A 23,753-nucleotide genomic window follows, 5' to 3' on the forward strand; every position below is an offset into this window, starting at 1 on the left:
TACAGATGAGGAAACTGTGATACAAAAGAGGTTAAGTTACTTGATAAAAGTCGTCCACTTAGCAAGTGTAGAGAGCTAGCGTATCAATTGCTGGGGTTAATGTGATGTGAGGATTACATTAAATAATGCATTTAAATCACCTGGCACACAGTAGGTACTCAATAAAGGTTCTCTTTTCGGGACTTCCCTGGTGGCACAGTGGTTAAGAATCCACCTGCCAGTGAAGGGGACACGGGTTCGATCCCTGGTCCAGGAAGATCCCACATGCCGCGGAGCAACTAAGCCCGTGCGCCACTACTGAGCCTGCGCTTTAGAGCCCGCAGGACACAGCTACTGAGCCCGTGTGCCACAACTACTGAAGCCCGCGCGTCTAGAGCCCGTGCTCCACAAAAAGAGAAGCCATTGCAATGAGAAGCCCGCGCACCGTAATGAAGAGTAGCCCCTGCTGGCCGCAACTAGAGAAAGCCCGTGCGCAGCAACGAAGACCCAACGCAGCCAAGGATAAATAAAATTAAAAAAAAAAAAAGGTTCTCTTTTCCCTTCCTTTTATCCAAGGGATTCTATTCATGCCCAGTGAATTTTAGACAGAAGACAATACTTCAACCTTATTGGTGGCCAGAGAATTGGAAATTTGGTATTCTAGAAGGTACAAATAAAAGGGAAGCAGGTACCTGAGAAAGATGGAGGTGTTTGGGATCAACAAAGAGAAACACAAGGGAAAACATAATTACATATGGAAGAGCAGGTGCACGTGAGGACAAACAGTAGCTTGGCCACTGAGGGTAGGAAACGGCAGAGTGATAAACTTTAAAAGAGGAAAACCAAGGTATGAAAGTAGAACCACATCATCTCAGGGGGGAAGAGTCCTGAAAGATAACTATTCCAACCCCATTCCCACCATGTGGTCATCCAGTTCTTATTTGGACAATTTGTGTGACAAGAAACTCAACTTATCAAGGCAGAAGAAGCTCTAGTTTTTAGAAAATTCTTCATATTGAGTCATTCTAGAATTTCTACCCACAGGTCCCCCTTCCACCCTGTGGGGCCCTGAAAAATAAGTCTAATTTCTCTTCCATTTGACAGCTCTTCAAATTTATGAAGACAGTTACCTTGTACCCCTGGGGCGAAACCCTCTGCTTCCTTTAATATTTCCTAGTAAGACATAGTTCCCAGCCTTGTTACATCCTGCTCCCTTTTCTGTGCATAGTTTTTCTTTGCCAAACCTTGATTGGAGACAGTACTCCACGTGCATAATGACAAACACTGGGCAGCATTGTAACCCCACCATGCTTTACATGTTAGACTTCTATCGATGCAGCCTAAATCAGCATTATTTTGGCAGCCACACTTCACTGAGGACTCAGAGTGAGTCATCTAGGACCCTTTAGTCTTACTCTTACATGCATCTGCTAAGATACCTCTGCCCCCAGCTGCCTTTCAGCAGTTGATTGTCCAGGGCGGGACTCCCCACATTTATCCCTGTTAGAGTCAGCCCATTGCTCCAACATTGCATTTGGCTTATGTTATGTAATGGTATCTCTTTCCCTCCTGGCCTGTGTTATCTGGAAATTCGGTGCAGATCCTCTGGGTTTTCATTCAGAGCACTGTAATAAAAGTCCCGAAGTCTGGGCCATGGAGAGAGCCTTCTGCCATCCTGATGGTAACTGGTGTGGTCTGAAGGTTTTGAAGTCGAAGGAATCTGGTTTGACTTGTGGCTTTGAGTCAGCTGGTTAAACTTTGAATTTCAGTTTCCTCATCTGTAAAATGGGATTGTGTGGATTAAGGGGGAAGATGCAGGGAAAGCACATAGCATGCAGTAGATGCTGCACAAATATCTATTACTTCCACCCTTCCTTCAGGTCAGCAAGGATTCATTAATCAGCATCTTTAGGTAATGGTTACTTAACAAGTTATTCGTCCAATTAGTTATATTAGAATCCAGGCTTATATTTCTTCATCTTGTCCACAACATCTTGTCAAGTACATTGTTAAAATCCCACTTACATAGCGTGGTCTCCTCATGAAATCAGGGCAGAGAAAGAGGAAACAGCAGTCAGATTCTACCTGCATGTAAACTTAGGAAAAGTAGTAAGCTACCAATGAAGCTGGTTAACCTTGAAAACGGTCAACATTCAGGCCCCAAGCACATACTGGGCAACTCACTGTGCCTGGCAGTGAGCTGGGGATGGGCTACAATTTTACAATGTTTAAAATGCAGCATCTGTGTTCAAGGAACAAGGCTGGAATTCTAGAGTCATAGGGGCTAGTCTGGGTCACAGGATTGAGTGATTTAGATCTGTTTGTTCACATATCCAGTCAACAAACAAACATGCACCCTCCCCACCCTTCCATTCCTTCCCCCCCTCCTTAGGTCCTAAAGGGGAGGGGCGAGTATAACAAAAAGGACAAGGTCCCTGTATTCAAGGAGTTTAACATCTAAAAGGGTTGGGAGTTCTTTGAGCTAAAGGTCCTCTGTTAAATGCTTGAGATGCAAAAATAAGACAGATTCTCCGTCCTCCAGTACTAAAGTTGTATCTTGTTATGAAATGTCTATTTTCTGTAACTATTTGTTTCCTTCCGTCTCACTCCCTGGACAGCTTTTCTACAGTAAAGACTAGAGCCACCGGGAAGTTGTCTGCCACACAGTAGGTGCGGTCACTGAATGGAATCGCTCCAGGCTTGAGTTTCCGCTTTTGAACAAGAATGACAGCTCCAGTGGGATGCTTGGAGGTCAGGACGAATGAAAAGAACGTAAGAACACTTGGATGGAAAAGCCTTCTGGAAATACTAAGTATTTTTTCTCTCGTTTGGACTTTGGCAAACCAAGATGTTTTGGGAAGGGTCTGGCACTCTGTGTTCCTAAAATTGGTCTCCTAGATGGAGTTGGAGGAAGGGGAGTGAGGGAATGTTGCTTTCGTCAGGATGTCCCGAGTGAAAAAGGGCGAGGAGGAGTGAGAGCCCTAAGCCAGAAGCAAGTCAGGGACCTAGAGAAGAGGGACATGCCAGGCGACTGCAGTGGCCAAGGCTAGCGGGAGACCTGAGGGGAAAGAGAAGACAGGGGCGAGGAAATCCAGGGAAAGCGCGCGGATTGGTCCTTTCCTTGGGGCGTGCGCTTCTGTGCGCCAAGCGATTGGTGGCGGGAAAGTAGCAGGTAAACCGGCCCCCGCCGCCTCGCCATTGGTCAGCGGCCTCTCTAGCTGCCACACAACTGGCCAGCAGGCCGCTGAGCCGCGCGCGGATTGGCCGGGGGCGGCCGCCTATACCGGCTCCCTTCGGGCGCTAGGATTGGCTGGCGGGAAGAGGCAGGTATCCGGGCTCCGCGACTCCTCCATTGGTGGGCGGGGAAGGGGGGGTTGGGCACAGCGATTGGTGGGCGGGGGGCCGGGCCTGGGCCGGCGGGGAGCGGATTGGTCGGAAAGTAGGTTAGTGGTGCGACATTTAGGGAAGGCAGAAAGTAGGTCAGGGACGGAGGTGCCTGTTTACCCGCGCCGGACTCACCGCCGCCGCCGCCGCGGGATCCGAGTGGGGGCGCGGGCGCGGGCGCTCCCGGCGAGCCACGGTGAGTGTCGGGCTGGCCGCGGCCAGCGGCGCGGCCGCGGGCACCCCGTCGGGGCCGTTAGCACCCTGGCAGGCGCGGCGCCTCAGCCGCCGCCCGGGGCGCAGCCCGGCCGCCGGGGAGCCCTGACCGACGTGCCCGCTGCCGGCCTTAAAGGGCCCGTGCCCGCTCCCTGCCCCCACCCGGGCCGCGGGGAGGCTGCGCTCCTTAAAGGCGCCGCGCCCGTCCGCCCCCATCCTCACTCGCGGGGGTTGGCGCTGCGGGGTAGAGCGGGCAGAGGTGCCGCAGGCGCCCTTAAAGGGACTGGGAAGGAGTCCGCGGGAATACCCACCTCCCCTCAGCCGGCATCGCTACCTGACCCGGGGGGTGGGGGGGGAGAGGAGGTAGGAGCAGCCAGCTGCCTCTTAAAGGGACAGCTCCACCCTTTGAGAGCAGTGACCCGGCTGAGGGCGAGTCCTAGGATGTATCCCCGGAAGGTTCGGGGACCCCCGAGGCGACCACCCTTGACGGCTGCACCCCAAGGGCGTTGGGCGAGAGATGCTGCTTCTGCCCTTCCTCCGCCTCCTCCACTTCCCTTTCGGGAGCCTGCGGGGCTGGGTGGGGGCGGGGAGGGCGTCTCCGCCGGGCTTGGGGAGTCCGAGCCCCCCCTTGCCCCTTCGGCCCTGTCGCGGGTGCTGCCGCTGCACCCGGGTATTCCCCGCCGGAGATGCGGCCGACCCCAGCCTGCGAACTTTCGTCCGGCCTGCGCCATCTGGGTCCTGGGCAGCCCGGGGAGGATCCCCCTTGGGTTTGCGAGCAGGTGCTCCACGGCACGGGGATGTCGCCCGGCGCCCAGGTGCGGGCCCGCCGCCCGCCCTGGAGTCCTGGAGACCGCAGCGAGTCTGGGTTTAGCACCGTGTTTGACAGATGTCAAAGAAAAAGCTTCCCGCTCACGATTGCCGGACGTTGACAGCCAAGAGAGCTCTTGTTTGCTCAGAGGAATAAGTGGAAGAATAGAAATTAATGCCGACCTTGTGGGGCTCGAGTCAGTCACTCCGAGGGGTCGTGGGAATCGGCTGCGGAACCGAGGGCAGGCGCGGGGGAAGGAAAGGCTGCACTGGACATGGGCGACTGTTGTCAAGTTTGTGCGGGCCGGTGGGATACCAGGCTGTCCCCCCTCAACTCACCTTTCCCATCCTCTTTTCCCTCCCCTGCCTCGGCCCCTTCCGAGTCACCTAGTGTTGTTTTGGCACTTTTGCGCTTGCTGTCTCGTCTCCCTGCTTACATAGCTAGTCCTCGGCAAGGAATTATTAGCCAAGTTTTATTACTCAGCTTCCAGAAATTAGATTTGAAGAAGCATTTCTTGACTGTACGTGTATTTCCAGGATCTTCGTTTTTTAAAAAATCCATAAAAGCTGCCCATTAGCTGCATCTAGTTTCGCACAATGCTTGCTTGTCATTTGTCCTTCTGACATCTGCTGCTGTTCCTTCCTTTAATCTATTTTTATATGACAACTATTATTTTAATTCTTCTTGTCTCATTGATATCAGGATCTGTCAATTTGGGTTGGTGGAGTTTTTAATTAATGTACTGGTTGAATCATCAGCTTAAAATAATCATTGCTGCTCCTGAGCAGTTTTGAATAATCTCATGCTCTCCGTGCTTGCAAGATTTAAAAAAGAAAGAAAAAAAAAAATCACTGCTGTTAAATTTGATTTCCATATCAATGAAACTAGAAAATGTTTTTTTTAACACAAAATTGAATCTTTCACTCCATGCTTTGTTACTGAGTTCACTTTACTAATAAGTCTTTAAAACACTTTGTTGAACATATTTAGAAGGCTTTAAAATTTCCTGGGCAGGATTTGAAATTGCCTGTATCATCTAAAGCTGGCATTTTTCGTTTTGATTGTGGATGTAGCCGGTGAATAATAATAGTAAGTTAAAACTATAGTTAAATTTATACCTTATTCCAACCCCTAGAGTTTAGAAAGAGGGAGAGAGAAAGGAGCAGGTGTGGTAGAAGAGCACTAGCCTGAGAGAATCTCCTGGTTCTAGCCCAGACTTGGGCTTTCATGGCTGTGCTACTTGGGGCAAGTCCCTGAACCTTTCTGAGTTCTACTTGCCTCAGATGGAAAGTAAGGCAGTTGAACTAGGTGATCTCAGAGGTTCCTTCTGCTCTAAAGTTCTGTGTATCTCTAAATATTTAATACAGCTGAATTCAGGTTGGTATTTACCTGCTGGAGCCTCCAGAATATCTGAGCTGAAGTCCTATTTTCTTGGGAAACTTAAACAGATCAACAGATGGTGTTTTAAAGAATCCATTTCAAATGATTTATAAAATGATGAGTACTCAGGAATTTGTCTGCTATTTGCAGAAGAGGTTTGCCTACCACAGAGAGGAAAAGGAAGTGGCCCTACTTTCAGATTTATCGCTCCACACTAACAATCTCTACGCAATTTATATACTAAACAATGGACAGGCACTGTAGAAAGACTTGTTAACAAAATGCATAAGCATATGTAAAAACGAAATATTCTATATCTCTCTTTGGTATAAGGGTTGCCTTCCTTCTATGGGCTTTCTTCTATTTATGAGTCCATCAACTCATGGTGGTTGGAGAAAGTCAAATATTAAAGAAACAGTTTCTGCCCCATATGATGTTACAGTCATAGGTAGTGATTTTCGTTAACATCGTGGTAGCAGTTGCAGGGAAGTAATTTTTTACTTCCTTTTTAGCCCTTGAGGTTTAGTTAGGAGCCTGGAAATACAGGTATGTCACCCTTCTCCACAGTCTTTTCTCTCATTGCCACTTCATCATAATACCCAGACTTACCCCAGACACCCTCCCTGGCTTTTCTCCTCCCTCTCTCTCTAAACAAGACCTGCTCTGACTTAAGCTCCCTCAGCATCTCTTCCTTCTGGCTCAGAATGTCTTGTCCCTTTCCCCCATCTCTCCTCTTTTCCTCCCAGTTTGGAAAAAGCAAGTGAATTTCTCCCCTGTTCCCTCTTCTTAGACCCTCAGTTTGGGCAGGAGCCTGGTCTCTGGTAGCAGGACCTGGGACTTGGGTTGGGTGGCGTGTCCTTGGACGAGTGCTAGACTCCTCTGACTGTATGTTCCTCCTCTGTGGTGTAATGAAGGAGCCTGCCTCCTAGAGTCCCTGTGAGGATCAGGGGAGGTGATGTGGGTAAAATGCCTGGCACACAGGAAGCCCGCCCTCACTGTCTGCTGACACTCCCTCTCAGTGCTGCCAGGGTCCTGTCGGTCCTGTCACTGGAATATCCTTCGTGCTGTTTGCCCTCAGCCTCCTTACCAACCCTAGAAAAGCCCTTGTCTTGATTGAGGAGGGAAAGATGGAAGGGGAGGAAACAGGCCTGCTCTGGGCCACTGTGCAGTGGGCAGCTTTCATGTGTCTGCACTTGGTGCCCCTGGGTCCCCATGTCTCTCTCTCCCCTCCCTGCCTGGCAGCCTCTCCCAGGGCTGTGAACGGTCACCCCCTCCACTTTCTCACCTGCTCCATTCTTAGCTCCTGCCCTCTCTCTACTATCCTTCTTCATACTTCATCTCAAATATCTCCAATAACTTTAAGTCTTGAATTCCAGGGCCTCATTCTTAGTCCTAAATTGTTGTTCTTGGCCCTTTTGCAGCTTATACCCACCTGTCTTTCCCTCCTTTTTGAAATCCCCTCCTCCCTCAGCCTTTAGGTCACATTGCTTTCTTGGTTTTCTTCCTGCACACCCTAAAAGTAGGTGTCTTTTTGGGCCTCTGCGCTTCACACTATCCCAGTTGGCTCAGGTCCCCTTTCCGGTCCTGATGTGTCTCTCCTGCTTCAGCTGCTAGCAGGTCCATTGTAGACATTCACAGCAGCCTATTGCCAGCATCCGTGGCCTTGGAGTTACAGGTTGCAAACTGCTTGCAAGCATGGTCTCATTTCATCCTCATGACAGCTGTACCCCTTCACCATCAGGCTGTCCTGAGAGGGACTTTGGTTGGGGGGTTAAAAGCACAGACTTTGGAGCCAGATTTTATATCCTAACTGTTCCTTACTAAGTTTATGACTTGTGGTCAAGTTGCTTTGCTCTCTCTGTCTTGGTGCTCTCATCAGTAAGACTGGAATCACTTTAGTCCTTATCTCAGAGTGTTGCAGTGTGGATTCAATGAGTTAAAGAATTAAAACTACATGAAGCTCTTCATGGAACATAGTAACATTCATGGATGTTAGCTATCAGTCTTGCTGCTCCTTCTTGCCTCTCCATACGCAGCCCGCCTGGCTGTGTGCACAGGACTGTCCAGTCAAGCTGAAGAGCTGTCCGCTCCCTGGACCAGCCCTTGGCCCGTTCTATGCCTCAACCTTCTCTCATCCAAATCCTACTCTTCTTCAAGACCCAGCTCAAATGCTTGGTCCTCCTGGAGCTATTTCTTCATTTTGTTTTTCTTCCTCCCCACACTGGGCAGCAGTGTCCCCAGCCCTTGATCTAGCTCTAATTATTTTAGGTACTGCTGCATCCCGTATCGTGTTGGGCTGTCTCTGGGAATATCTTACCTGCTGGTTCCAGGCCAAGCACTTTGGGGGGAGTTCATCTTGGTTTCCCCAAATCACAGGCATAGGGAGCCTTCAGGATATGCTTGTCCAATCCCAATTAATGATCTTGAGGAGGAGGAGATGGGGTGGGATAGGCACTCAGGGACTAAGCACATGGAGGGAAGGGGATATACCTGTGGAGAGGTGGGAGCATGAGATGAGGGATGCAACAGGGGCACGAGTGGACGTGGCCATGAGTAGTTAGGTCTGCATGGAAGGAGGGATTGAGTTGGGGACCTAAAGTCGGGGAGATGAGATTGGGTAAGCTTTAGTCATCTTTGCTTCAGGAGAACGTTGAGTGCTGGCACATGATGGGAAATTATTTTTACGTTAGTACATGCTGTCCTTTTAAATAGGATAAACTCATGTTTATCCAGCCTGGTTAAAGAAGGGGATGGATGGTTTGTCTAATTTAATATTCTGGTTAATACTCTACCCATTAGATTTCGTACATATGCTGAGTAAAACATTTACAAGTACTTATGCCTTCAACTATTGTTTGAAATGTGTGACCTGGGCAAATTAGTTAGCTTCTTTGAGTCTGATTTACCTCATTTGCAAAATAGAAATAATAATAATGATGGTAACAGCAAGTAACATTTATTGAACATTCTCTAAGTGCCAGCAGATATGTTAGTCACCTTATGTTTATTAACTTGTTTAATCCTCATAACAACCCTATGAGGTAGGTACCATGATTATCCTTATTTTACAAGTGAGGTGGTTTTGTGAACTGCCCAGCTGGTATGGGGTGGAGCCAGATTGGTGCAGGGGGAGCGGGGAGGGACGGACACTTCCAGAGTCGGCTGTCTAACCACTGCGGTAGGTGCCTGCTGGGAGGAACCACTGGATTTGATCCCGTGTCTGAAGCACCCGGCACCAGGCCAGGAGCCAGGCAGGCCCGAGGTGATTGGTGACCAGTCTTATTGCTGACAGACATGGTGTATACCTCCTTTTAAGCAGGACTGAAGTCCTCTGCGGTGGGACACAAGGGGTGCACGTCTGGATATTACCCAAGTGTGAGTTCCAGGGGCTTGTGAGCGTGCTTCTCACATCCTGTTGTACATTTCTGTATCTCTTGCTTCCTCCTGCCTTTCTGCGGCGTTGCTCTGACGTAAGGCTCATGTGGCTCAGCCAGCCCCTCCCCAGGCAGCTTGTGTGAGATGAACCTCCTGACAGAACTCCTCACCCACTGCCCCCGCCGGGCCATCTGCGGAGAGCGTCACGGGGAGGAGACCTTTTGTAAAGTCTCTCACCTTCTTCCTCCTCTCTCCAGCTTCTTACCCCAAAGACAGATGTCCACAGCCTTAATGTGTACGTATATATAAATATATTTTTTAATGCCAGTTGTTCCCCAAATACATTTAGATAGTAAGGGAAACATTGTTTTATGTCAAGAACCTGTTACATAAAAATGTGTTATATAATGTTCAAATGTATACTGCACGGTGAAATTAGATACTACTTTTTTTTTTCAAAGAATAAAAAGATAATAAACACAGGCTATACTGAAGGTAATTGATCTCAGATTTGAAAGGCATGGAAAGACATGCCCTGCCCTCAGAGTTATTGTTTTGAATCTCTGTTCACCTTCTTGAATGCTCCAAGTATAGAATGTTTGGGAAGTTGACCCGAATCTGCCATGGAATGCTACTGTGAAATACTCTGGAAGTTGTCTTTTTTTTGTGGGGGGGGGGAAGGGGGGGATGTCTCCTGCTCACTTATATCTCTCTCATGTCTAAGCAGAGGGAAGAGGCTCTTTTTGCCCGCCTCATGCTTAGACCATCAAGGTCATATTTTAACCAGTTTTCTGCTCTACCTTCTACTTCCTTCAGTTCCTCCCACATGATGTGGCCAACTTTGCCTTCCAAGAACAGCCCTGCTGCCAGTGGCCTGTGGTTGCCACTCCTGTGTCCGGTCTTCCAGGCTCTCCAGAGTCTGACCCTGTTCCCCCTGCTCAGCAGCCCTGCTCCCTGCCTCTACCTTCATTTGCAGACCGAGCCCAGTGCCTGGGGTTCAGTTCTGCTTGTCCCTGCCCAGGCCACCCCATGCCCGACTCTCTCCTGCTGTCTGTCTTCCCTCAGCTCTCTCCCTTGACCTGAGAGGCCTCTCTTCTTTGCCCCAGCCTGCCTTGAATCTCCCTGCTTTGTGAAACCTCCTCTGATGGCATTTGTCCCCTTTGCGCTCTCTCTCTCTTGCTTTTTTTACTTTCGATTGCCAGCCATTCATTCAGAAGCATTGGTACTTCATAATTAGCATATTGATCATATCGATTCCAATTAGGATGGCCAGTTCTCTCATTTTTTAATTGTCTCATGAATAATTATCTTGTCCTCACTTCCCACCCTCCAATTCTACTCGTTTACTCATTCAGTGAAGTTTGTTGGATGCCTGCCGTGTGCGTAGCAGTGTTCCAGGCACTGAAGGTATAGCAGTGAACAAAACAGAGTCCCAGGGGAAGGAGACAGACCGTAAACAGTTAAGCATGTTAACTCCTGGTAGTGATAGATGCTAGGTAAGCAACCACATAGAGTAAAACAGTAGTGATGATGAAGGAGGTTGCTTTAGCTGGGTCCTTGGGTGAAGAGGTGACATTTGAGCTCAGCTGCAGGAAGATGTGGGGAAAGTATCTTAGGAAGAGGGAACAACCAGTGCAAAGGTCCTGAGATTGGAAGTAGTTTGATTGTTTTTGAAGTAAAATAAAGGCCAGTGTAACTGGATTTTTAGTTCCTTGAGTATAGATGTTTTATCCTCCCTGTAACCCTTAGCCCAGTGCTAACAGCCCTGTAAATCCTTGCACTCAAAATTGGAGCATTTGCCCTTGGTTATACATTGTATAAATAGCAGTTTACCGTATCCTGCTCAGAAGGCTTTTAATAAAACATTATATTGCACATAAACAAATTAAGGGTTTGAAGGGTTTTCTCATAAATATACTCTTAGCATGTATCACTATTACTGTTTTAATTATGTCTAGTGCAGAGCTTCAGACTTCAGAATTCTGTTTTATATGCACAGCCATCTTAAAAACAGATTTTGTTTCAAAAGTTCATTTGTAAGGCAGTTGATGGAAACTTGGGATACATTTTTCTATAGAAAAAAATGAACTAAATGGTGGTTTGGTTCCCAGGCAAGCCCACAAAAGCCATTTAGTGCTGACTCTAGCTGAAACCATACTATTTAGTACTAAAGCGTTAGCAGCATTAATTAAGCCTTCTGAAGCTAGACCCCCATCTATATAGCATTAAAGGTCATTTACTACTAGCGTTAATGGGACCCATTTACCTAAGTCACTTCTCCTACTATTTTTCTAGTCTGACAAAAAGGTTTATAAAAAGGATTTTTGCCTTTGTGCCTTTAAGATTTCATTTCATGTGTTATAAATGAGACAGTGGTGTGGAGAGTGGGGAAAACTGTGGGCTGGGAGCTGGGAGAGGCCCGGGCTCCAGTCTTTGCCCAGCCACCGACTTGCTGAGTAACTTTGAGTAAGTTGCGCTCATTGAACTTTGATTTCTCAGGTCCTTCTTGGCTATAAAATCCTGTTTTCTCAATGTCACGGGAAAACATGCATGTATTTCATTGTTCAAACCTGCCCTCCAGTAGCTACCTCCACTTTCTTTTTGAAGAAGTAGGTGGCACACAAACAATGAGGAACTCAAGAAGTTCCCATGTATGGTACCCAACCGTTATGCCTTCAATATGAACCTTGATTTTAATCTGCTATCTCTCTTGACGAGTTGAAAGAAATTTTGTCCTAGAACTTTTGGTCCAGATAAGATTCCTGTGTTCTTTGTCAACTTATCTTCCATGTAATTATGTAAATCATTTTTTCTTTTTAACTCTTAGGGATAAAAATGGTGACTCTGGTTTGTTGCTTTTGAAATATACTTATAAGTGCCCTTAGGGAATGGAACGAGTTTGCAGGAGAGAGCAGAGCTGAAGGAGTGTGGGATCAAAAACAATTTTAAATGTTAAATGCAAAGCTATTTTCAGTATCCTGCTGGAGGAAAAGAAATTTTTTTTTTTTTTGAGGCTTTAGATTAGAAGAGGTTCCTGCTCCAAAGGAGAAGAGCTTCAGGTTTTGCAGTGGTGAAAACTACCCGATCCTTTACCTACCACCCCTCCCTTCCTCCTCTCCCACCTCTGAATTGTTTTTGGCCTCAAGAGCCACATTTGCTATTTGAGAGGTTTGATAAGCAATGCTAGTCTCAGAGCTCAGCTGGGACTTAGGGTGTTAGAGGCTTAGAGTTCAGCTGTCTTAGGGTGCAGAGTGCTATGTGGAGAACGTCCCCAGTAGATTCTAGAATGAGGGAAGCCTCATTGGGAGTGACAGTGCACTTTGAGCCCTGCCTCTGTTTGGTTACTTGTGAATAGTATGTTTCATTTTTTTCTTTTTCCCTTACTTGAAGGCATAACAAGAGGAGTTGGTGCAAGAAGTTGTTGCTCTGTGGATTTCACTTGGGAGCTAGAGGGTGGCATTATACCCAGCGTTCCTCCTTAGATCCTGGAATACTGGCAGGAATTTTGTCTGTCTTTTTCTCTGCTGTATCCCCAGCAACTAAGACAGTGTCTGCGCAGAGTAGTCACTCAATAAATTGTTGCTGAGTGAGTGAGTTCAGCTTGGGAAAACCTCAACTTTCCCACCCTGTCTAACAGTATATAGGCTCATGTGCTTGGTCTTGCAATGTACTTTGGATTTTAGGATACTGTTTCCTTTTGCCATCTGTGTTTTTCTTATTCTTCAGGTTGGCCAGATATCAGTATCTTTTATTGATGATCAGGACTTAGATGGCCATGGATGTCCCTGCCCTGCTGATGTTCATCTTTATGTTATCTTTAATTGGCTCCAAAGTACAGCAAATCAATAGCTGAGCCACATCAACTAAAAGAAAACCTACTGCATATTTCTTTGGGTGTAGTACTATACATTTCTTTATTCAGTCAACAGATATCTGAAGGGCAATATACCAGGCACCATGGAGACCCAGAGGAAGAACAGAAATGGTTGTTGTGGCCAAGGAGCCTGCAGTTTTATCTGCAGATAGATAAATCAAGGCCACGTATAATGCCAGTAAAGTGGTCTAGACTATCTATAATTGCTACAGGAATTCAGAGACTAGAGAGTTCTTTGTGAGTTGCCATGTGAGGGAAGAGGCTTCGTGGAAGTGATCAGATTTAATCCAGACTTTTAAGGATGTGTAGAATTTTGATTCACAGAAAAGGGTAGCACAGGTATTTCCAGGGAGCAGGTGGGTGGGAACACATCATAATTAAAAGCACAGAGGTAGGAATGACCAGCTTGTATTCAGGGACACAGCCTTGCCTAGAATGGAGGGTTCTTCATTTCAGATGATAATAATTGCTAATATATAGAGAGTTCTTATGATGTCATTAGCACTTCACATATATTATCTGATTTAATGCCTACAAAACCCCATGAAGTATGTACAATTATTAGCATCATTTTAGAAATGAGGAAATTGAAGCACGGAGTGATCCAGTAACCTGCCTAAGGTCACATAGCTAAGAAGCAGTGGATCCAGGTGTAAAAACCAAGCCATGGAGGCTCTTGACCAGTGGAATCCTCTGTCTCCCACTGTCCTCCAGATGCAGGATTTGGGCTTGGCTGGGGGCTTTAGAGTCATGAGCTGGAAGTGGACAAGACTCTATTTAGTCCACTGCTTAATTTTGTAGAAGAAGAAACTCAGCAAGGTTAAGTGGCAAGTCAAAGTTTACCTAGTGAGGTAGAGAGTGGTAAAGAACGACTGAAGTTGTTTTATGATGGTGATGATTTTAGTGATGTGAAATGATTCTCCCTAAAGCATTAGTCCAGTGTGAATGTCCCAGCTGGATTGGAGCAGAGGGACTAACTGCAGCAGGGACCTGATAGGAGGCTTCTAGCCGAATCCAGACGGAGATTCACCAGAGCGGAGCCAGAACTGGGAATTAATTGTCAATTATGTTAATCAGCATGGCTGTTTTCAGTTGCCCTTTAGAATTCTAGAGCGTGGGGAACATCTGCTTGTGTGAGTGGCTTTTAAGTATGTTGAATCTGCACTGTACTATGACTGAGACACCTTGGTTAATGAATTCTTGAGAAGCAAAGCACCATTATGGAAGTCAAATGTTTAAAAACAAATACCCACATTTTCCAGAAAGGTTCCCTGATTGGGAACCGGATAACCTGCATTCTAGACTGTTTCTGCTACTTACGCACCAGATAGTTTAAGCCAAATAACTTAATGTCTCAAACTGTGGCTGATTCCTTATCTGTGGAACAGGTATAACAATTCTTGTCCAGCCCCTTACAGTGTGGTTTTGATGCTGGAGTGAGATAAGGAAAGAATAGGGGTTTTGGAAGCGGTAAAGTTGCTCCCTGGTTGTAGGGAGTAGCAGCTGTGGTGTTAATAGTGAAGGTGTACTAGCCTTTCAGGGAGAGCCTGGAGGGCACAGAAGTAGTTCCCCTGCCTCCAGGGTGTGTTTAGGGATGTGGCGCTGTCCACCAAATGGGTGCTGACTAGCCTCACTTTGCTGGTGTAGGGCCGTATTTTAAAGATGATGATATATTTCATCCTGAGAGATGGGGGGCCAGCCTCGGCAAAGATAGAAAAGTTAGACACAGACATCCTAGTTAATCTCTTCTCTCTGTGCACACCTCTCAGGATAGTGATGGGCAGCTATGAACCAGAAAAACAAGTGGCAGGATCTAGCCAGCTGGCCAGTTGGGCATTCTTAGACGTTTCACCTATCCTGGGGCAATAGGAAGAAGTCCAGAAGAACCTTGATTAGTTTGGGGAATTAGTGGGTGAGCCAGCATGCTGTCCAGGTAATACTTGGTTATAAAGCTTGTAGCAAAGTCTTGACATGAAGGACTAGAGATTTGCCAAATCTTAATTATTGTTAGTATTGCATGATGTACTTATTATTCATAATAATAATTATAGCAGTACTTAACCTTTGAGTATTTACCATCTGCCGAGAACTATGCTAAGTGCTCACACGACTTTTCCCATTTAATACTCACAATAGCCCTGTGGGGGGGTGGGCACTGTCAGTCCCACTTTCTAGTTAGGGAGACTGAGACCCAGTGCCTTTGATGGTACACAGTGAGTGGAAAAGCCATGATTCAAACCCAGGACAGTCTCACTCCAGAGCCTGCACTCTTACCTGATGCATTCTTCTTCCTCCCTTTTCCTGGGACCCTAAGATGCTTTCTGAATCTGGTTTTGAGGTTTCTGACAGCCCAGTGGGTCTTTGGAAGGCATTTTTGGTTGATAGTGGCCATGCCTCTCCCTCCTTCACGGCCATGGCTGACATCTAGCAGCTCTTGCCGGCTTCCCTGTGGCTTGTGAGCAAATGGATGCCAAGGATGAATGCAGCAGATTGACTAACTCTTGCCAGCTAGTGCCTATGGGGGAATTTTAAAGGGGGAAAGAGAGGACTACGAAAGAATTGCTCTGGGTCAGTTTTTCAAAAAGTGGCTGTGTAGTTGGTAGTCTGCTCCATTTTCATGTTGATGCTCGTCAAAATCTCACAAAAGCCTTTCCCGAGGTCACGGTCATGATAACAATGCCATCCACCTTTCATGTGTGATTTACAAAGTAGTTTTTATATGTACTGTCTTGTCTCGTCTTCACCACAGCCTTATGAAGAGAGGAGTTATAAAGACTCATTTTGCAGGCTAGAAATACCTAGAGAATTTAAACTACTGTCCAGGGTCCCAAAGCTAGTCAGTGGCAGAGTCAGGCTTAAACACCACTTTTCTGACGACTTCTACTTTCTTCCCAAGTTCCTCTTTGCTTACTCTGTTGAAGATGTTCTTAAGTGTTCTGATTTACTATATTCAGAGGTCAGCAGGAATTATTGAAGTGAAGTGCTACAAACCACACTGTTACTGAATCAGAATAAATGAAAGGTCATGTGATTGTTTATTGTGTTAGGTTTAATTGATTTGCACCTACTTTCGATGGTACAGAACACACAAAGATCTTCTGTGGTATATTATTGGACCAGCAGACCTTCTAGCTTTAAAAGTCCCAAGGCTTTAATAGATGATAAAACATGGAGTTTATGTAATTTCTTTAAAAAGTTGACCATCGAGTTCTTGGTTGGGAACACAAGCTCTTATTATCACATTGTTTCCATGGAGAAATGAGCCTTGATTCACATGATTTCAGCTCTTGGTACCTTTTCTAGGAATGGAGTAAACTGCTATAGGAGAGAGAACTGGTGGTGTTATCACTTAGAGCTCTCTCCCCTCCTGTTACTATAGGAGGCTGGTTTGCTTTTCTGGGCCCTCTCAATTTTCCTGTGACCTGAACATAAATCATCTTGGAGATCCTGTTAATTTCATTTTTGAAAAGTTTTCCGTGAAATAAACCTGAATGGAATACTTTCTTATATAGTTTTGAACATCCCCTTTAAGGTATTTAATCGGCGACAAGGGGCTTCGCTAAGAGAATGTAGAACTGGTCTCACTCAAGCTTCTTGTATTGGATGGGACACAGAGCAAATTCCTGTATTAGGGAGCTCCACAGACACATTGGCTGAAATTGGGTGGTAGCTGATTTCTTTCTCATGTACCAGTTTAGAGTAGATAAGGGTCCAGGCCTTCTGTCTTCAACACGTGGCTTCCACTTGGTGGTTGAAGGTGGAAGCTTCAGTTTTTACTGTCTCCCAGGGGAAAGGATCAGGGAGTAATACATGCAGTCATTTTAAGGGCAAGACCTGGAAGTAGCACATTCTTTTATCCCATTGGCCAGAACTTAGTCCTATGGCTACATTTAGCTGCAAAGGAAGCTGGGAAATATCTTCAGTTGGGAGGCCACGAGTCCAGCAAAATCTTTTTCAGGGTGGAAAGGAGACTGAACACTGGGGGAGGCTAGCAGTGTGCTACGCTGTAGAAGGGAGTAACTAGGATCTGAAACTCTTGCCAGGAAAGCTGGGAAGATGCCTGAGTCCAGGGTCAGAATCTAAGAAGGCTTCCAGAAACCAGGACACGTGCAGCCATCTAGAAGTCAGGGCAACTCATTGCTCAGAAACTGGGCACTGGATGAAGAGTCAGAAAACCTAGATTTGAGTCTAGCTCTTCCGTGTCATAACCTGGGGTAAAATACTCCAATGAATGTTTGCCTTATCATTTAGAATATGGGAACAATGGCGATGATCTTTCTGTCTCCCAGGCTTAGTGTGAGGATAATGGATGGGGAAGTGCTCTGCAAACTGCAGCTCCGTGGAAGTGGGCACAGCGTCTGTGTTATTCAGTGTTGTTCACCTTTGTGTCCAGAGCACCCAGCCCAATGCCTGACATGGACACATTTGTTGAATCAAGTGTGAACTATTATGAGAGGTGAAAAAAAATGCCTTGTGCTAAGGAGCTCTTGATCCTGGATAGTCTTCTCTGCTAGGTGGAAAGGTTCTTCTCCTCTCCACTGGCCAAGGCCTTGGGCCTACATGTAAAACCACGTACCCCACCAGGATGCAGGCAGACGTCAGGGCAGCTCCCAGCCGGGTAGCACATGACACATATGTCCTTGGCAAGGCTATTTGCTTACTCCACAGTTTAGGTCACAGAATACAACAAAACTGGAGATAAGACTTTTGTTTGAATGTCATGGTCCATGAATGTGAACTGATCATCTTTAAATGGTTTGGTTCGCCTGCAGATTGGAAGATAAAACTTTCCCAAGACCATTAAGACTTGATTTTTTGCTTTGAAATAATAAGATACAGTTATAAAATTCTTCTGTTGATTTGAAAAATGTGTGGCTTGTTCAAAAAATATTTCTTGAAAATATGATATAGGTAAGAGGATACAAAGATGAGTTTAATCTTTCTATCTTATGGGCCATTTTTGTCTCAGCTGTAGTGATTTTTTTTTCTTTTGCTAAGGAAATGGGGGTTCAGTGGAATAATCAGTTTTGCTTTTTTTTTTAACTTCATGAAGGGTTTCTTTTATTCATTTTGTTATTTAATTTGTTTATTCACTAAGGGTGAACTTCTTTCTTGGAAACCAATGGAGTGCTTTTAAGTGAACTTTACTGGAAGAAGGCAGGAACTGAAATTATATTCACGGTGTGCACTCAACTCTGTTAAAATTTCATTCATAGAAGGAGGGAAATGCGCCAGTGTTATCAGTGGTTCTCATCTTGTGGAATTAAAGGTGATTTTCATTCTCATCTTCTTCTCTGCGGTTTCCTATTTTTCAACAATGAGCATGTATTACTTTTATAATCATAAAAGGCCAGTTAAAAATTAGTGCCACAAATTAATTATCTCCAGCCAAATCAAGAATCTTTATTTTTGGCAACCTGGCCTGGGTTTTAAACCATCATGTTAACTCAGACCTATCCAAATTATTTTCTGACTGAGGCATTTAGGAACTTGTTATAAAGAGGATGTTTTCCTTCTGGAAATTAACATAGAAAGCTAAATGTTTATCATGTGTTAGGAAAGATGTCCTGAGTAATGCTCCTCCTGGAATTTGACTAGCCTTTATTACAATCACTTAAGGAAATGAATTTTGCAGGTTTCCCATTTGCTGTGTAACTTTTTTTCCTTTATCCTATACTCCTGTGTCCCTCAGGTACCTCTGGCTCTATTACCCTGGGACTGAGTGACCCTGTCCTTTGTTCTCTCAGGACCCTTTCACTTCTAGTGTCCCCTCCATCTGTTCATGACTTTGTAGATTTGGTTGTGGCTTCTTCCCACCAACATTTTTATAGAACGAAGAGGGCACATTGTTGTCCTTTTCCCTGTAGCAGCTTCCCCTTACTCCTTGTCATGGCTCAGGGGAGTGGCCTGAGCAGTGCTTCTGGGGTGCGGTGAGGAGGAGGGGTCGGGACTGCAGGGAAGGGGTGGGGGCCCTGAGCTGGCTAAGAGCTTTGGGGGAGGCACTGGGCCATCCATCCAGCACTTAGCCCACTCCTGGCAAGGCAGGCTCAGGCACAGCTCTTCGAGATGACTGCTTGGTGTTTGAATCCAGGCAGTCCCCGAGCCATGCATTCATCTGCTATGATCCTGCAATGTGGCAGCCTCTGTTCTCGATGCTGGCTGGGGGCACAGTGATGAGCAAGGCAGACCTGGCCTCTGCTCCCATGGAGCTTTCATTCTGGTGGGAGAGAGAAGCAGTTCACAGAGAAGTAAATGATAAAGATAATTACAGGTTGTAAGAATGGCCCCAGAGGTGGTTGCACGTGCCCGTTTGTAGCGGAGCAGGAGGACCAGAGTTGGAATGCTTCCAAGGCCTGGCTCCTTCTGTGTCCTCGGTACTTTCTGGAGCAGAGGGGTGAGATCAAGGAGACCTCGGAGCTGCGTCTCCCATTCAGTCAGCCTGGGCCAGGCCGGGATCTACAAGTGGAGAAAGCAAAAGCTGAAGGCATGAGCCAGGGGCCGGCTCTCTTGGTCCCTCCACCTGCCCATCTCTGGACTGCCCAAGGTGCACGTCTATCTTTTCTGAACAGTGGTGAGCCAGTTTGCACATAGGGGTCTAGATTTGTGCATGCCACAGCTCTGTCTAAAGATGAGCTTATATTCTCTCCCTAATTTCCAGCTTTTAATGAGGACCAGCTTCTCATTGTCCCTCCAGTGGGACATTGGGCTGTTTCCTTCAGGCAACTCGTTTTCATTAACTTCACCCTGCTTCCCCATCACCCAACCACCCTCAGTCCTTCCGCTTGTGCCGGGGTCTGACCTTTGCTTGTATTTGGAAGAATTCACTGAGCTGTTGCCCTTTCTGAAACTCTTGATGACCAGCTCTCACAGGATCTTTTCACCTATCTGCTTGGCTTTTGACTGCCCAGAAAAGCTTGGAGTTGGTCAAATAAAAGTAATTTTCCTGAACTTCCTTGTTGAGTCTTCTTTTATATTATACTTCTCTGTCAGACTAGGACTCAGCCATTCATCCTGCTCTCCGTGTCTCCTCTTTCTGAAAACCAGGACAAAGAGGCCCCTCACCCCCATGGAGACTCAGCCCCCTTCCTCTACAGATATTATGACTGCTTTTCTGACCCTTCTCCTCCCATCTTTCTGCTCAAAGAGCAAAGCCTTTGAAGCTTGCCTCGTACCGGTTTGATGCAGTACAGGAAAACTTGAAGTTATCTGCCTCCTGAAGGGGTCTGGGGACTCACTTGGCTTCCAGAGCTCCCCCCACCCCTCTCCCACCCACAAACTGTGCCGTTTAACCAGAGAACAAGTCATTTATCAGTGATCATTTAACACTCCTACCAGGGCCTGCTTGGGAGGCTCTCTGTTACTAAATTCGGTTTTCTTGGGTGGGTGGGTGGGGGAGAGCTTGTTACTATTTTCATTCTTTTGGTGTTGTTACCATTCCTGTAAAAATATATCTACATACATGCAAGTGTATGTGTGTATGTTTGTGTATCTTCTTCTACTTATAACAAAGGCTTTGGAAGGAGTTGACCCTCAGAGGGCCTGGGTTTAAACCATGGGAGTGGTGGTGATCCTTGGGAAATAAATCCTTTTGTTCCAAATAGTTGCCGTCTCACATTTGGTAAAGTTTTGTTTCAGCCTTAATTTCATAGTTTTCCCTAGTTTCTGAGATAACTTTGGTCCACTCTATTCAGCCTCCAGAAAAGAATACAGTCATTGGCTCCACCCCTTAAATTCACAGACTCGGTGAGGAAGGCCTTTCATTGGCTGCCTAGTGCCTATGACTCTGTCCGGCTCATGCAGCTCTTAGACATTGTCCCCACGGAGAGTGCTGTCCAGAGCTTTGGGGACTCAGAGGGACAAGGCACCTGTTAGAGTCTTTCCAGCCCAAGCATATCTGCAGACCTCCTTTTCCTTGGCCACAACGTGGTAAAGTGTGTCCAGTTTGCTCTGGAGTAAGCAATTTTATTTTAAAAAGTTTAATCTGAAAGTTGCCCCAAGGTTGTCTGAATGCTGCCCTCTCTCCTCGTGTATTTTGACTGGTTAATATGGTGTCCTGGCCTTGGTCTGACTGGTCACACCTGCTGAGGAGGGATGGAAGAGGTGGTCCTTCCCCCTGTTTTGAGACAGGATGGCCTGGATGAGGCTGCAGGGATGAGGGAGTCATCCATTCGCTCAACATCAGTTGAGGGTCTGCTGGTCACCTGGCGTGAAGGGAAGCCACTGGAGTGTTGAGAGCTAGAAAATAATATCTGATCTATGTTTTTTAAGGACTCTTCTGGCTGCCTGTGGACTGAGGTGGGGATGACAAGCGTGGAGAGGGAGATGGGTTAGGAGGCGGTGGTTCTGGTCCAGGGAGCAATGCTGGCTTGGACACTGCTAGTAGGCTTCTGTGTGAGAGTGGCCAGGGCACAGACAGGCCTTTGCTGACTGCGCTTGCCTTTTTCCCCAAGTGTGCAAGCCCTGCCAATCTCCTGTTCCATGACTGATGCTATTCATTCCACCTGGAATGTTCTCATCCCCTGCTTCCCAATCCTGGCCGATCTGCCACTGCCTAGCTGAGTACCTTGGGCAAGTTACCAAATCTCTCTTGAGCCTAATCTCTTCATCTATGAAAGAGTGATCATTGAACCGTCCTCATGGGACTGTGAGGATAATACATAGTTGAGTGTGATTATTGCAATAGCCTCCGAAGCAGTCTTCTGCTTCCAGCCTTGCCTCCTTACTCTGTGCTCTCTGCCCAGTGATCCTGTGCAGAGGGGGTCAGCTCAGGTCATGCCTCCAGTTCAGAACCCTCTTGACAGTGGCTTCTTGTCTCACTCAGAGGAAAAGCCTTCTCCTGGCCCACGGGGCTTCCCAGTACTTCTCTGACCTCATCTCCCACCCCAGGGCCTGGTGAGGATTTGAGCAGACTGGGTTCTGCATAGCGCACTGTGGTGCGTGTGAGTGGCGCCCTCCTGAGCTGTGCAGTGCACAACTTGTGCGGCTGTCTGCACCGACCCTGCCTGCCCCTCTCTCGCTTCACTCCAGCCACCCTGGAATCCTTGCTGTGCTTCAGACACGCCAGGCGTGCTTCCTGTCCAAGCTCTTTCCACTGGCTGCCCCTCTGCCTCGAATGCTCTTCCCCCAGATATCCGGATGGCTTGTTCATGCAGCTTCTCCAGGTCTTTTCTCTAATGTCACCCGGTTTAAAGTTGTACCACCCAGGCCACTGCCCCACCCCCACGTTCCCTGTCTCCCTTTCTTGCTTTATTTTTCCTCTTAGCGCTTATTGCCATCTAACATATAATACATTTTACTTACTTATCTGGTTTATTGTCTTATCTTCTTTCAATAGTTCTGTGGGCAGAAACTCGTGTTTATTTTGTTCACTGCTCTATCCGGAGTGCCTAAAACAGTGCCTGACAGGTAGTAGGGGTCCGAAATGAATGAGTGAATGAGTTTGCAGTAGAGCAAGCGAAGCGCTCGGTGCAGCGCTCAGCAGACAGTCAGCACCCAGTACATGCTGGCGGCTCTTCTGCTTCTTGTTGTTGTTGATGACCCCTCAGGGACCAGCTCACGTTCGGCTTTCTCTGAGCCCTTCCCCAGCCCCTTCTCTGTTGAATTGAATCCTGGCTGCCTCGCTTCCTTGCTGTTCTTCCCTCTGTGCCTTCTCTCTCTGGGTGACATTTGTCACGCTGCATTAGAGAGGCTTATCTCACTGTTTTCTGTTTGAGTTTGAATTCCTGCAATGACTGGTGCATTTGGATTTGTGTCTTTGTGCCCTGTGCCCACTGGTTGGCATGTAGTAGGAGCCCAGGAAGTGCTCACTGCAGGCAGCTGTGGTAGGTGGGATGCTCTCGAATCCATCTGGACCCTTACTAGCTGTCCTGGCTCCAGCATCACTGCCTAATGTTTGCACCCCATCCCAAGGGGGATCAAGGGAGAGTTTGACAACCACTTAAGTGATGGAATCTCTAATGGTGTATTTAGAGCAGATTTGGGGGAAAAGAGGGCCTCCTGTGCATAGTCCTTTGGATGGCAGTGTCTGGGTGACCTGCTTGTTCCATATTTGAGAGCCTGGCCCTTTGGCTACTTAGGCCACAAAGGGTTGGGGTCATTCAGTGGAGACAATGTGAGCAACGCCAGTGTGTTTGGAGGAGGCCTGGGAAAATGAGAGAAAGCTTGAGCTGGCGCTTAGGGGCTTTGGGGTAGGGGAGGAGAGCATGGCTTCTGGAGGTGGCATAAGGGACGAGAGGGCCACCCCTGGCCAACCTGGGGAGGGGGGTGGGTTCCTTAAGAGGCCTGATTAGGTAGGTGGTGTGGGCCCCTTGAGGGAGAACCTTACATGCCAGACCGGAAGTTTGGCCTCTTGTATTGGCAGGAGGTGTCTAGAGTGGGGATTCTGGTAGGGGTATGGGTAGGAATCAAAGGGGACGGGAGATGTGGGGAGGAGCTCTGGAGTCTTTTTCTCCTGTCCAGAGATGGAGTTGTCTTGTGGAACCCACAGGTGGCACAGCAGTGCCGGAGGTCATGCCTTTAGGGACCAACATTGACGCCCACAGGGGCGGTGAGCTTCATCTGAACCCACAAAGTACATGAGGCTGAGGGGTTAGAGGCAGGGGTTTGGCATGGACTGGGGTGCAAGAGGGGGCTTTTTCTCTTTGGGGGCAACTGTTGGTGTCCTGGGGTCCCTGGGATCTTCCTGCCCTGCTCTGGTTGGTTCACCTGTTCATAAGCCACTGCATCTCTGTCAGCAGCTGG

The 23,753-nt window shown here is 47.1% G+C and overlaps 1 protein-coding gene across 8 annotated transcripts in view; it reads left to right on the forward strand.

Annotated features, from left to right (window-relative positions):
• Positions 1-3,410: 3,410 nt before the first annotated feature.
• Positions 3,411-23,753, forward strand: part of BMAL1 (basic helix-loop-helix ARNT like 1) — a 103,720-nt gene continuing 83,377 nt past the window's right edge. For all 8 annotated transcript variants that reach the window (XM_059931169.1, XM_059931167.1, XM_059931166.1 and 5 more), the window contains exon 1: positions 3,411-3,559. The gene's annotated coding sequence lies outside the window, so the exon portion shown is untranslated. The remainder of the gene's footprint in view (positions 3,560-23,753) is intronic.

The sequence above is a fragment of the Balaenoptera ricei genome, chromosome 8 (assembly GCF_028023285.1).
Source record: "Balaenoptera ricei isolate mBalRic1 chromosome 8, mBalRic1.hap2, whole genome shotgun sequence".
Taxonomy (NCBI): domain Eukaryota; kingdom Metazoa; phylum Chordata; class Mammalia; order Artiodactyla; family Balaenopteridae; genus Balaenoptera; species Balaenoptera ricei.